Here is a 14747-nt window from a genome sequence, read left to right as displayed (position 1 = left end):
GAATCTGAAAAGTTAAGTGGTCCCTTGGACCAGGGCACCTCTCTGTAAAGAGATGGGATTGTTATTGGAATCATAAAGAGTAAGGCTGGGGGCCTTTGTTTATTTTTGATAAACATATATCAGTGTGGTTGACATCCAGGTGTCATCATCTAGTCATTCCCGTGGGCTGTGTTGTAGGGCTATCAAGTTTGAAGTTGCTCTTGCTGTGACAGACTGGTTCTTGGACAAGGGACAAGACAGAAGAGTAGGAGCCTAAAATTGGACAACTCCCACACCACAAACTTCAAGGACTAAGAGTCTGATTTAATTCTTGGTGGTAAGGATTGGCTATCCTAATGGTAACAGAGTATCCTTATCACCAAGAATGCACTCCACCCACCGAGTTTAGATGCAGGCAGACTTTGGTTTTATCACAGTGGAAACTACTCTATCTCTACTGTGATTAAATCCTCTGATGACCCTGTGGAGTAAGGGCTGTTAGAGGGAAACCCGTAATCCCTCTCACCTAATTTAGATTGGCAGTATTAGAGGTCAGTTTTCACTACCCATTACCACCAAGAATAACGTGGTGTCAAGTGGCAGTTGCAACTGCTAAATGCCCCCCTCGCCATGGGAGATAATTCCCATGATGAGGGGAGCATTTCCTTTTTTATTTTCAAAAAGACAAACCCGCTTATTTTCAAAAAGAAAATCCCATTTCAAGATTTTCTTTTTTGAAATAAAAAAGAAAGCAGTTTGGTGCAGAGCTCCATCACATTGATTCCGCCCTGAACAAAACTGCCCTGCGCTAAACTGCAAAATGCACTGACAGGAACCGCTGTAATGGCGGTGTCTGCCAAAGCTTTAGAAATGACCACCTGCTTGCTGGTCATTTCTAAATTTGATGGGCGGCACTTCCATCAAAGTGACAGAGTAATTTACTCTGTCTCCTGTACAGAGAAACTGGCCACTTCTTATATCTACATTGGGCCTTAAGACACTAAATCACAAATGTATCTGGAAATAGATTATAAAAAAGGGGAGCGTGAGCCTCACAACATTTTCAAACTGTAGCTATACATTCATGTTGAGAAGCTCAGCATGATTGCTGCCTGCTGTGACCAGGATTTGGGCCAAGGTCTGCTATTCTCCCTGCTAGGTGAGGGGGCATCTCACAGGAGAGTAAGACCACTTGCACTTGAGCCTGAAACACAAACATCTGCCTGCCAAGGTCAGAGGACCCAGTGAGGAGGAGGTGAAACGTGTCTTGAGGGAGCAAGATCCAGTGTAAATCCATAAAGCAAAGTGTCAAACTCCAGCCCACGTTGGGACCACTGCACCGATTGGGCTCTCTGTCCTTGGGCTACTGTTTGGGACTTCTGTATGCCTGGTGACTTCCCTCTCCCCACACAACGAGCATGGCTGACAGCAGCCCTTACAAGAACAGACCATCCGAGTGCCATGGTGTTCTTATGCCTCATTGGCTGTGCATCTTTAAGCCAATTTATTTGCACCCTTGTTCTCCCAACTCAAGTAACCTATGTAACACATGCAGATATGTGGTATATGTACAGAGCTAACATAGGCGCATAGTGCTGAACAGGGTCGAAGATAGAGATACAATGCAAGAGGGATTCTAGTTGAGGTGCAGAGTCCAAGAGGGGATGTGGGCTATTACTGCTTTGCCCTATATTGTTCATTATGCCGGTTTGTATTCAATTAAACAATCAATCAGGGTTGGTAAAGTGTAGCTACTCACCCATTGGGGGTCTCAAGGCGATAAGGAGGAGGGGGGGCAGCTTCGTTGAGTGCTGGGGTTATCCGAAGAGTCAGGTCTTGAGGTCCTTCCTGAACTGGAGCAGTGTAGGGACTTGCTTTAGGAGGAGGGGGGACGTCATTCCAGGTCTTGTGTGCGAGGTAGGAGAAGGACTTTCCTCCAATTCTGGTTTTGTAGATGCATGAGATGGTGGCAGAGAGAGGTCAGCTGATCGGAGGTGTCTCTTGGGTGTGTGGAAGGAGAGGCGGTTGTTTAGTTATGCTGGTCTTTTATTGTGCAGGACCTTGTATATGTGTGTGAGGAGCTTGAAGGTTATTCTTCTTTCCATGGGGAGCCAGTGGAGATGGTGGAGGTGTTGGGTGATGTGGTTGTGATGGGGGATGTCTAGGATCAGTCTGGCTGCTGCGTTCTGGAAGGTCTGGAGTTTACAAAGTAGTTTCTTGTTGATTCCGGCATAGAGAGAATTGCCGTACTCCAGTCTGTGACTAATGAGGGCCTGCATGACTGTTTTTATGGATTCAGACAGGAACCATCTCAATGTTTTTCAGAGTATGCGAAGGGTTTTGGAGCAGGCCGAGGATACATCATTGATCAGGTGGTTCATTGTGAGTGATAAGTCAAGTATTATACCGAGGTGTCACACTTGGTCCGTCTGGTTGGGGGGTTTCTGAGTGTGGGGGTCACCAGGTGTTGCTCCACATGAAGGAGGTGGAGCCAAGGATTGGGACTTCTATTTCCTCCGAGTTGAGTTTCAGGCAGCTCTTCTTCATCCAGGTGGCGACGGCTTTCATCCCTTCTTGGAAGTTGTGCCTGGTGATGTTGGGTTCTTTGGTGATGGAGAGGATGGGTTTTTTCAGAATAGGAGATAATGTTGAGCTGTGGTTTTCTGACAATGGTTGCAAGGGGGCCATGTAGATGTTAAAGAGGGTGGGGTTGAGGGAGGAACCCTAGGGCACTGCACATCTGGTCTCTGTTGGTTCCGAGATGTAGGGCTGGAGTCTGACTCATTAACTTCTGCCTGTGAGAAATGACCATATCCAGTCAAGGGTCTTTACGCAGATGCGAGCGTTGTGGAGTCTGGTGGCTGGCTAGTGTGCAGTGGGATACGGTGCCAAAGGCAGCTGAGAGGTCCAGGAAGATAAGGGCCGCCATTTGGTCCTGGATGAAGAGGAAGCGGATGTCGTGGGTGGCGGTGAGTAGGGAGGTCTCAGTGCTGTGGTTGCTGCGGAATCCAGATTGGGACATGTCCAAGATGTTGTAGGTTTCAGTGAAGGTTGCTACCTGGGTGTTGACGGCCATTTCGAAAACCTTGGCTGCGAATGGAAGCAGGGAGATGGGCCTGAAGTTTTTGAGGTCCGTCGGGTCTGCAGAGGGTTTCTTCAGGAAGGGGTTGTCCTGCTTCCAGTCATTGGGTAATGTGGTGGGTTCAAGGAACCAGTTGATCGTCTGGTGTAGTTCTGGTTCGATGTCCGTGGTGGCTCTGTGGAAGATGTGGGGTGGGCAGGGGTCTGAGGGTGCTCCGAAGTGGATGCTCCTCATGGTCTTTAGGGTGTCTTCTGTCAAGAGCGGGGTCCAAGCGAGAAGGGTCTGTTGTGTGGCATTGCTGGGGTGGAGCTGGAGTGGTGCGGAGGTTCTGGTTGTCAAAGTTGTCGTAGATCATCTTAATCTTGAGGTGTAAAAATATGCTGAATCTGTTTCAGAAGTCTTGGGAGGGTGGGACATGGGTTTGGCAAATTCCTTGATGATGGAGAAGAGTTCTTTGGGGTTGAGGGCATTGGTGAGTTTTCTGTCTTGGAGGAATTTCTTCTTTGTGGATTTGATGAGTTGGTTGTGTGCTGTGGTGGGTGCTCTGTAGGCGGTGTGTGTTTCTGAGGGTCTGTTGTTCCGCCATGTCTTTTCAAGTCATCAGCAGGAGCGCTTGGATTCTTGGAGTGCATGAGTGAATCAGCTTGCTTTGGTGATGTGTCATCCTGTGGCTTTCTTGGGGGGGGCGAGTGTGTCAGCGCAGTTCATGATCCAGTGATGGAGGTTGCGTGCCATGGTGTTAGTGTCTTACGTCGTTGGTGATCGGGTGCAGATGAGGACGGAGGAGATCTGGTCTTTGGTGACTTTCTAACAGGTTCTACGGGTAGGTGGTGGACGTGCTTGTGTACGGTGGGTGTTCTGAAGGAGAAGTGGATGCAGTGGTGGTCTGTTCAGAGGAGGTCCGTGTTGTGGCTGTAGGAGACGCTATTTCCTTCTGCAGAGTTTAGGTTGAGTGTGTGTCCCGTTGTGTGTGTGGGGGTGGTGACCAGTTGCTTCAGTCCTCTGTAGGCAAGATTCTGTAGGAGGGTGGTCGTGTTGGGGTCATTGTGGTGGTCCAGGTGGAAGTTTAGGTCTCCGAGCAGGATGTAGTCAGTGGAGGCGAGGGCATGGGGTCCAAGGATGTCAGAGCTTGTGTCGGTGAAAAGAGCATGGAGGACAGGCGACCTGTAGATAACGGTTCTGCGGAGAGTCGTTTTAGTATTGATCTAGATCTGGAAGTGGAGATATTCCATGAGGGCTGTAGTGCCATCTGGATCAGGGTTTGTCATGTGGAAAGTGCTTTTGTGGACGATGACGATGCCTCCTCATGGGTGAGTGTGGCAGTTTCTCTGCAGGATCTTCTATCCATTGAAAATGGCGGTGGGGATGTCGGGGTGGAGTTGGTGTTGGTCCAGATTTCTGTGAGGAAGGTGACATTGGGCACATGAGTGTTGAGGAGGTTCCAGATTTCTATAGCATGCTTGTGAAGGGAGCACACATTGAGGAGGATCGAGTTGAGTGGTTTGTGAGTGGAGATGTCCAGTAGGCTGTTAGGTGCTGCTGTGTTCCGGAGGTGGGTAAAGGTGCTGCAGCAGTGTCGACAGGAGATTGGGCATTGGGTGGTGCTTAGCATCAAAAGCTGGCAGTTTTTGCTGCGTCTGGGTTTGAGAGTGTGGAGGGTGCCTGAGTCGTAGTGGAGGCGGTTCGGAGGACAGGCGCAGACGGGCTTGCCCTGAGGGCACCATTGGCGCGACAGCGGCGCGGCCATCATTAATTAGGGGTTGGGGAGGGCAGACAGCTGAGAGGTGTGAGTGGAAAGGACACACTGAAGGGGGAAGGGGCCACAGGGGCAGCAGCAGTGTGGACAATACGGGTAGCGAGAAGAGAACAGAGAGAGGAGAAAGAAAATAGAAAAAAGAGAGAAAAGGAGCAGAGAGAAAAGAGGGCACAGAAAAAGCAGAGACAGAACAGCAGAAGTGCTCTCCCACTGGACCACCAGGAATGAGGCGCAGGCAGGAGCCTGTGGGTGAAGGAGGGCCTCGAACATTCAGCAAACGGAGAGCTCAGGAGGCTCAGAGGGCAGCACTTAATGGTGGAGCTGAGCGGGGGGAGAGCAGTCACACTGATCAGGTCAGTGGTCTAGCTCTTCTTGCTGCACAGCAGCCGCCATTAAGCAGGGGTCAGGGTAGAGCCGTCTGCTGGGAGGTGGGAGGAAGAATGACACACTGCAGGGGGGATGGGCCCAGAGGGGCAGCAGCAGTGTGGACAGGGCCGGACTGGGAACCAGAACCGGCACTGGCAAAGTGCTCGGCCGGCCCCTCTCCCCCCCTCCGGGAGGAGAGGGGAGGGGGGAGAGGTGCAACCGTGCTCTGTGACAGGGCCGGTTTTCGGCCGTTTTTGTTACAAGGCCGTTTTTGCAGCATAACGGCCCTGTAACAAAAACGGCCCCCAGGGGCCCAAAACCGGCCCCCAACCATGCGGCCCACCGGGGGATTGCCCGGTGCCCTCAACGGCCAGTCCGGGCCTGAGTGTGGACAACATGGGGAGCAAGATTAGAACAGAGAGAAGAGAGAGAAAAGAGAAAAAAGAGAGAAAAGAGAGCAGAGCAAGAAAAGAGAAAACTGAAAAATCCAAGAGAGGCAGAACAGCAGAAGAGCAGAGTGGTCTCTCACTGGACCACCAGGGATGAGGCACATGCAGGAGCTTGCGGGTGGAGGAGGGCCTCGAACACCCAGCAAACAGAGAGCTCACAGGGCTCAGAGGGTAGCACGTAGTGGTGGATCTGCACTGGGGAGAGCAGTCATACTGACCAGGTTAGTGGTCTAGCTCTTCTTGCCACAGAGTGGGCGCCATTAAGTTGGGGTCGGGGAGAGGGTGGTCAGCATGGAGGCGGGAGCGGGAAGGACATACTGGAGGTGCCACAGGGGCGGCAGGGGTGTGGACAACCCGGGGAACGAGAAGAGGACAGAGAGAGGAGAGAGAAATGAGAAAAAAGAGAGCAGAGAGAGAAAAGAGGGCCCAGAAAAAGCCAAGAGAGACTGTCGTAAAGGGACCCTTATTCTAGTCAGGATAAGGGGATTACGCTCCAAAAATAACACCAGATCACCCCCTTGGTAGCTTGGCACAAACAGTCAGGCTAATCTCAGAGACAATGTGTAAAGCATTTGCACATCACAAACAGTAATCCAGTGAAAACACTACAGAAGAACACCACACTCATTTTAGACAAATAGCCAATGTTTATATGTGTAAAACAAAACCAAAATGATAAAGATCATACATACAGTAAGCAAAATATGAATATTGCAAACATAAACTTAAAATACAGTACCTTGAAGTCAATAGCTCTGTCCAGGGCTATCACGGTGAAATGAACAAACAAATCCAACAGTTCAAGCTGACCGTGGTATTGTTGGAATTGAAATGTGTCACAGCCATATTACTCGTGCTTCACATGGTATTATGTTAGCATTTATGTAGCTGTCTCATGAATAAATCCTATTGTATATGTATGCATTCAATAAGTGTAGACGTGGTGTGAATTAAGGTTAGCATCTGTGCCGCCATCTTCCTGTTAGTAGACGCCATCTTGTATTATAATCGAAATGGTCCCTGGTAAGTTTAGTTTCTTCATGCTCAGCTTTGGCTCCTTGTACTAGCAAGTGTTCTCATTAACACATGCCTTTTCCGTTAGAGGCCTTCTCTCACCTGTCTGGTGGGGAGGATAAACTAGACGACCTTGGGAAGTAGATAGCTTGTGACCGGCTGAGGAATTTAAACCTATGCTCTGTATCTACATTGTATTACGACATTTACTAGTACTTTTCCAAAGTAGGCTGGTCTTTGATGGCTCCGCAAAATACAGAATCTAACTTTATGCTTGTTAGAGTCAGTCCCTCGACAGTCATCCCATTGAGCTGGTCAGACTGGACGAACATCATTATCCTGATTGGTTAAAGCTGCTGCATGTTGTGCAGAGGGTCTCTGAGGATGCCAGCACCAGTGGTGTATCAAAGATGCCTTTGGCCCGGATGTAGAACCATTTTTTATATTTAAATCTTGAGTATCATTATCAGCCCATTGCACTATTGATCAACTAGATTTTGAGATTTCATCTGAGAGTGTAATGTGGGATAAAATCATTAGATCATATAGTTTCAAAGTACAGGGAAATCTATGAGGTTCCACAAAAACGACAGAGAGGATGATTTCAAAACCATGAAGGTTTATTAGTAGATTAGTCAAATTACAATTTGTATTAAATAAGTTACTCATTTGTCAATAAATCATCAAGTGTTAGTAAGATTAATCAATCCAACAGAATAAAATTGAATATTGGTAGCACAAATCATACAAGTAAATGTCAAATGAAAAAAAGAACAAAGTTTGAGTTCCTTAAAGGAACTTCCCTATAACCAGTGGCAGCTCCTCTGCTAAGGCACAGGAGCGTCGCCCCAATGTAAAAAGAGGAAAAATAAAATGATAATAACTCGTGGTTATTATCATTTTATTTTCCCCGTTGTGGCGTCTTTGTGGGGCAGGGATTCTCTCAGAGCAGGGGGAGGAGTGATCTGTACTCCTTATGTGAGCATGAGGGCTTGGCCGGCCCTCTCGGGCTGCCCAAAACAGTCATGCGCACATACCGTGTTCTGCATGCAGGCTTCATTCCAGCCTGCGTGGAGAATATGCCCTTCCCTCCAGGACCTGGCTGATCACCATGTCATGGCGCTTAGACCAATCACAGCGATGCATTGCAGCATTGTGAGTGGCTGCAGGGAGCCTGGGAGCCCTGGTGCTTCCGACTTCCTGTCTCCCCCAAAAAGCAAGGAAGAGGACGAAAGAGAGGTGGTGATCGGCCAGCTGGCCGGCAGGCCTGGAGGTAAGTGATTTTTTTTTTACCCATCGCCCCCCCCCCCACCTCCACCCCTCTCCACTGCTGCTTCCAGGTAGCAGCCACCACTGCCTAGAGCGATAGTAAGAGTACCCAAAGTAACATGAGGAAAAATCTAAGTAGAAGGTTGACAATCTGTAAGGTTCGAATGTTGAACTAAGTGAAAGCTCAACTTAAGGTGAAGGCATAAGCATTCAAGAGTCTAACCCAAGAACAGGCAAAATAGAGACTCAAGTCAACGAAGTCTGCAAAGTCGAAGAAAAGGTCACTCCTCCCTAAAGTCAGGAATGAACCTGATCTGTCTGTTCTAAGAACGTACAATACATTCTGTTTCACCCAAAACTGCCTCCCACCAACTCTTCAACTGTGGGGACCAATGAGTATGCATCCTCTTCTTGGAGCAGGTAAACTCCATCATTTCCATTGTTGACCAAAGGCAAACACACATGCATGACCTTGGATGTATTGTCTGAACAGCCTGGTACAGGAAGATCTTTTGGGGGTGCCAAAATGAAGAGCGCTGGGTTGAGTCTGGCACTGTTTCCCCCCCCAAAGAAAACAAATTGAAGAGGCTGCTGGGGCTGCCACCAACATTCTAGGGAGGTCTCAAACCCCTGATGGTTGTTAGCTGCCCAGAGCCACCATAAAATAAGGTGGAACCCTACTCTTTGTTGGGCATTATGCAGGGGTGCAAGAAGTAGGGGTTCAGGTGGTGCTGCAGCATTCCCAAGTTAACCTTGCAGAAATTCAGAAGGGGGGTGAACATTAAAGATGCCTTTAGGTTTAGTTTTTATCCTGGGGCATTAACTGTGTTTTCAAAGACAGCAATAAGGATGCCATGCACTTTCTTTTGTCAAACTGTGCCTTATTTAACATGACGATTCATGTTTTCGTTTCCTTTCCATGAATGCAAAGTGAGGAAACTATAACATGTCAGTCTTGCTGGGGGTACAGGAAGCATGAAATGGAAGGCTGTAGGATGCCAAATATTTTATAACACACTATGAAATGGCAATGTACACATATTCCAACAAAAAAAAACCTCAATTGAAGCAAGTTGTACTTTTGTATCTCTGAGGTGTGGTGGAGGTCCAAGAAAATGAAGACACTTTACTTGAATGCAGAATTGATAAATATGTGCACAAATCACATGTGCTATATAGGTTTAGCAGTAACGCTGTATGATTCATGCACACTTAGTGGCCATTTCAAGAGGTCATTTCAATGACAAAGGTACTCTATGCAAAATGCAGAACCCTAGCAAAACATGTTTTGTTCATTTATTTAAGGTAATGTGCTGCAAAATCAAAATGCACAACTTGACACGCAGATTCACCGACCATTCTTCTGCCAAATGTGTGTGGCTCATTAGCTACACTTTGTGTAACACTTGCATTTTTCACAACCTCTACGACTTCTCTGACACAACATGGATGGCAGCACCCCAACTCTGAAAATTGTTCCAGCATCAACTCTTCACCCGGTGTCTTTATGACGGGACCCTATATTGTGTGACACACAGTGGTTCCACGTGAGTTGACAAGTTATATAAATATAGACATGAAATGTATGTTTTCCTTTTAAAAACCTCGGTGGGAGCCTTTCGGATACTGCATATATATTCTCTAGTGGTCAGCCTGCCACATTCAACTAGTTGTTGCGGCAGGCTTTGGTTTTACCCAGTCTTCGGTTTCTGAATCAGTGCACATCCTAGGTTTATGGTGGCGTCACGTGACCTCACGCTCTGTTTTAACAATCACATTGTTTGTGCTTTCGCGTTGCAAAAGTCGTGTTGTAATAAGGTCATGAACTGCTAATTGTTGTCTTTATGTACCTTTCTCTGCCGCGGCTGCTCCCATTGTGCTGTGCAGCCTACATTAATGCCGCCACAAACAGCCAGCTTGAACATTAACTTTAATACTGCTCGGCGAAATTGTTTCAGAAAGGGCCACGGGGGAGTATATCGAGCTATGGTCATTGTTTACATAGACTTTCATCAAAGTAGGAAGTAGTTTGAGGAAAATGAATCGATTTTGTCTCTGGAAACTTGGTTCTATCTGTTGCACTCGCAGTGCACATAGACACAATAGTACACCTTTATAAAGATCCTATAACGGAGTATTGTGAAACAAAAAATGCACGTATTCAAAACCTTTCTGACAGGCCAGCTTCGGACCAATCGTAGGAACTTTACCATGGCATGTTAAGTTATGGAGTTCACTGCGTGTCTCACCAGTATCATCGTGGCGCTAGGACTTAGGACCATGTGTGCCAAAGTACGAGCGAAAAAAGAACATTTGCTGACAGTTGGAGCAACAGAGTTCCATAGGAGAGGAGCCCCCATGAAGGAAACCTCTCTACCATACATCCATGACCATTTGAAGCATGGACCTATTGGTTGATAAAGTGTATATAGACACAAAATGAATCTAATAGCGAAATTGTCTGGGCACAACTTGCTCCAGTTGGCAGAGGACATCAAACTGCATTCACTCTGCTTCTGTTCCAAATGATGGTGCCATATGATCAGACCTTCGTGCACGGCTATGTGGCACAAATCAGAAATGTGTATTAGGTTATGGAACTCTAAGTCCCAACATGCCAAGCAGTGTTGGCTAAAAAGCCAGGACAAGCTGAGCATGTCAAACTGTCCTCTGGACCACTTGGGAAATATGCGTCTCTCAATCCTATGCCAGGTCCACTGATGGAAGTCTGTAATATTGTGTTGTTCATCGCTGCAGTGCCAGGAGGTTTGAAGAAAGCTTTCATGAAGCCAGGTGCAAACCCAAAGAAATGATCCACTTTTACATATATCTCACTTCTTTGCCCCCAAAATCCAGGATCAGTCATCCATTTTTTGAATTCTTAGAGACAAATCCGCTACTAGATGGGATGAAAGACCATTCTCAGACTGCTCATGGCATGCAGATAGTCTTGGGGTCTGCTCTAGATGGCATCCCGCTTACTTCTAATGCTGGAGGTGAATCTGTTCTGGTTTTGTTAGGTCTCACGTCAGCCTTTGACACTGTCTCCCACCCCATTCTCACATCTAGAATGAGAGAGGTTGTGGTTGTCGGCAGTGTCATGGGCTGGCTGCCTTTGTTATTAAAGAGAAGAACACCAACATTTAATCTACCCCATCCCCCCCTTTGTTGCTTTAAATTTCAGTCATTGAAATGTAGTGTCCCGCTGGGATGGGTTTGAGTCCCACGCTGTTAAACATTTATGTGAATCTGTTGTCAGCACTTCCTTATTCATTTGGTTTTGTTCAGGTATCCACCACATCTTCTCAGTATTGTTTCCTTGAATGCAAGTTTGCTATATCTCAGTGGATTTACAACAAGCCTATAAACTCAATAGAGCTAAACCAAAGGCCTCCATTCTTGACAAATCAGTATGTTCAGCTCTCGGTGGTCATCTGCCATAGGTTAGCACCACGCCCCCCGCCCTCCCCCGAACAATTTCCCAAGCCAGAAATCCAGACATCGTTTTTGATAGAGATCTATGTTTTGAACTGCAGACATCCAATTCACCACATCCTGTTTTTTGGCTCTTTGTTCCTTAAAGAAAATCCTTCCTTCTTCACAATTTAAATTAGGAACCTTTTATTCAGGTTGTTATTGCTGCACACCTTCACTACAGCAATCTAACATATTTAGGGGTCCATGGGTAACCCATAAATATAATCAAGCATTCAGAATACCTCTGCCAGAATAGCTTGCGGTCTGCCATGGTACATACAAGTTTCTAACCAAATACACACTTGCAGTGGCTTCCTGTCTCCTCTGAGTCTCCAAGAGGCTTCTCTTTGAATGTCTATGAATTTGTCACAAAGTCCTGCAAGGCCAAGACATCTAGGCCTAGATGTATGTAATAGCAAATTACCGAATGGTAAATACCGAATTTTACCGATTCGGTATTTACTATTCGGTAATTGCTATGTAGGTAAAAAATTCGGTAAAAATACAGAATCGGTAAGATTTGGTAATTACCGATTCGGTAATTACCCAATCGGTATTTGCCATTGATTCCTATGGACCTTGAAGCCCATAGGATTCAATAGCAAATACCGATTCGGTAATTACTGAATCGGTAAAATAACAGATTTTACAAGGGGGACAGGGTGTCACTTTGACACCCTGTTGCACCCCTGTTACTGGCTTGTGTGCCATGTGACACACATACATGCCCTTAGGTAATGTCTGTGTGCCACATGGCACAGGTGTACATGCACAGATGTGCATGTACACTGGAATTCGTTATTTACCATGTAAGAGTATGACATGGTAAATAACAAATCGGTAATGGCCTGTGGCACTGTTTCCAGTGCCACCTACATCTGTATTTACTGATTCGGTAAATTTACCGATTCGGTATTTTACAGAATCAGTAAATTTACCGAATCTGTAAATATACCGATTCTGTATATTTTAAGGCCCCTACATCTCCATTAACAAATACCGGTCGGTAACGGCCGAAATCGGCCGTTACCGACCGGTATTTGCCGACCTACATCTGGCCCCTAGATCCTACATGATTTGAAAGCTTTTCACTTTTTAAGGGGTAGTCCTACCCCCTGAATTGCTGCTGTGCGAGGTTTCTTTTGTCAGGTCAGGGCAGCTTATTTGGAATAGCGCTGGGATACCCTTTGAGATCGCTTGTTAAGCTTCATAAATCATGTTCATTCATTCACTCATTCACTCATTCAAAGCACTGGATTTTAGACAGCAGTTAGACATTACGGCATTATTGTGCCATGGAGAGGTTTACTGCCTTTATAGATTACATTTCATGAGGGAATATAGAAAATCCAGTATTTTGGTATGTTTTTTTACAGAAAGAGAGGTTGGGAAACTTTATTGAACTCAGGACATATCAAGATGAGGGGGATATGTTTATCATGCCTGGTTCATGTGGGGATATGATACTCCGAATCTCCTGAGCACAAGAGGTCGGTTTTGTGTAAGTGTAACCTGGAAATAGGCTTTGTATCTCAGCTAGATGCTCTACACTGAATATCTGAGTGAAGACAAGAATGACTAATGCTCTATGAAACCACCAGGATCTCATGAGACATGTAAATGGTTGGGGCCATCTTGAATGCTTACAAGTACAAGTTCTTCATATAAGTTCCTTGTGAACCATAGGACCCTTGCTAAGCAGTTGTGATAGATAGCTACTGCAGCGGGGCTACTTGTTCAGAAGCTTGGAATCTTTGTCCTCTGTTAATCTTAGAAAGCGACAAGGCATAACTGGAGGTACAGAAGTATTTCAACACAGAAGTCATCTAAAAGGAAATAGCCTTTCAACTTGAACATTATTTCAGGATTTTTTCATTTAGAACTGTAAACTCTTTTGCATTTGTTAATTTTGTTTCACAAGAAGTTGTCTATTAGGATTACAAGGTCTGTTTGAACTTTTCTTTGCAGAGTGAGTCACGCATTCGGGCTACACACTCTAGTTTGCACTTGCATTATTTCTATGAGAGGTATTAGAATAGCATCATCTTGCACAGATTATATATTTTTATTAGAACATGTATAGTAATAAGGTAAAGCTTTGAATATGCAGATGTTTATTGGTTATTGTAGGCAAACTATATGATACTAGTAAATACTTACGTAATAAAGTTATCAATTAATCAAGTTGGTAGTAGTCACTACACAAAATGTGATAATACAATTTTAAAGGTAGAGTCGTTTTGCAAATAAAGTCGTTAAGGAGCTGAGAATATAGTACATAATTAACCATAATAGTATTTCAACTCAGGAATCTAGTGAGATTCATTCCACCACAGAGAGTTGGGAATACAGCATTCAGAGGAGGTATATCACATATAATATCAGGGTCTACATGTCCAATTCAATACCATATCAATCCTTAAAAGTCCTCTCTTGTCTTTAATCATCAGCGTTCCTGCAGTGTAGATTAAGCCCGGTCATGCAAGATATGGCACACTTCTGCTTTCTCCTAGCTCTGAAGCACTGTGTGTTGCCTGGCTTCAACACAGGCTCCCTTACACTATGGTGCAAGAGTGCTTGCGTTATGGGCAGGATTGATTTTATGTGGTAAAGGATACCTTCCTGCACAAGAACAATCCTTAGAGGCCGATTCCTCCTTCTAACTGTGCTGCGGAATTCAGCAATCATGGTAATGTAACATAATGAGGATAAAATAAAGATCTTTCTCCTTCTTGTTCCTCTCTGTGTTAGGCACACTTTTTTGGGGGCCATCCCAGGTTTACTGCCTTTAATAAATCTGGGATTGTGTCAAATTTCTAGGGTGGTTGCACGGAAATGCCTATACTATGCCCATGGAATGCCTACCACAATGAAATGTAGTGCAACACAGTAGAAGCTGCTGCATTGTGTTATATTTCTTTACAAATTCAAACAAGGCGGTGCAACGTGGCACAAATCGCTCCTTGCATGGCTTTACAAATCCAATTTAAGGACTTGTGTTGCCTTTAAATAACTAATGTCACACAAGTAGATGCAAATCTATAGTATATATGCCCCCAACAACCGATCTACTCATTTAAAATGTTCACAACTGTATGTATTGATGCTAGCAAGGCTCGCTGGCCTCTAAAATAAGATATTATCATGCTGCACATGTTAACTAGGAGGAGAGAACTATTTAGTAAGTTCTATAACCTCACCACCACCATTCTCATCCTAATTCTTAAGCCATATGAGGACCGTGCACCTCACCAGAGGAACACCCTGATAGCCATCTACTAATTAGACCCCCACCTCCATAGGATCCTCATCACAAGAGGAACTATCTAATAAAGGGGTTTCCCCTCCAGACACC

General features: G+C 45.6%; 1 long non-coding RNA gene across 1 annotated transcript in view; it reads left to right on the top strand.

Moving 5' to 3' along the window:
- Positions 1 to 14747, top strand: part of LOC147748004 (uncharacterized) — a 215459-nt gene that overhangs the window by 94109 nt on the left and 106603 nt on the right. The window lies entirely within an intron of this gene.

The sequence above is a fragment of the Lissotriton vulgaris genome, chromosome 1_1 (genome assembly GCF_964263255.1).
Source record: "Lissotriton vulgaris chromosome 1_1, aLisVul1.2, whole genome shotgun sequence".
Lineage (NCBI taxonomy): Eukaryota > Metazoa > Chordata > Amphibia > Caudata > Salamandridae > Lissotriton > Lissotriton vulgaris.
This window is presented reverse-complemented; position numbering and strand designations above follow the sequence as displayed.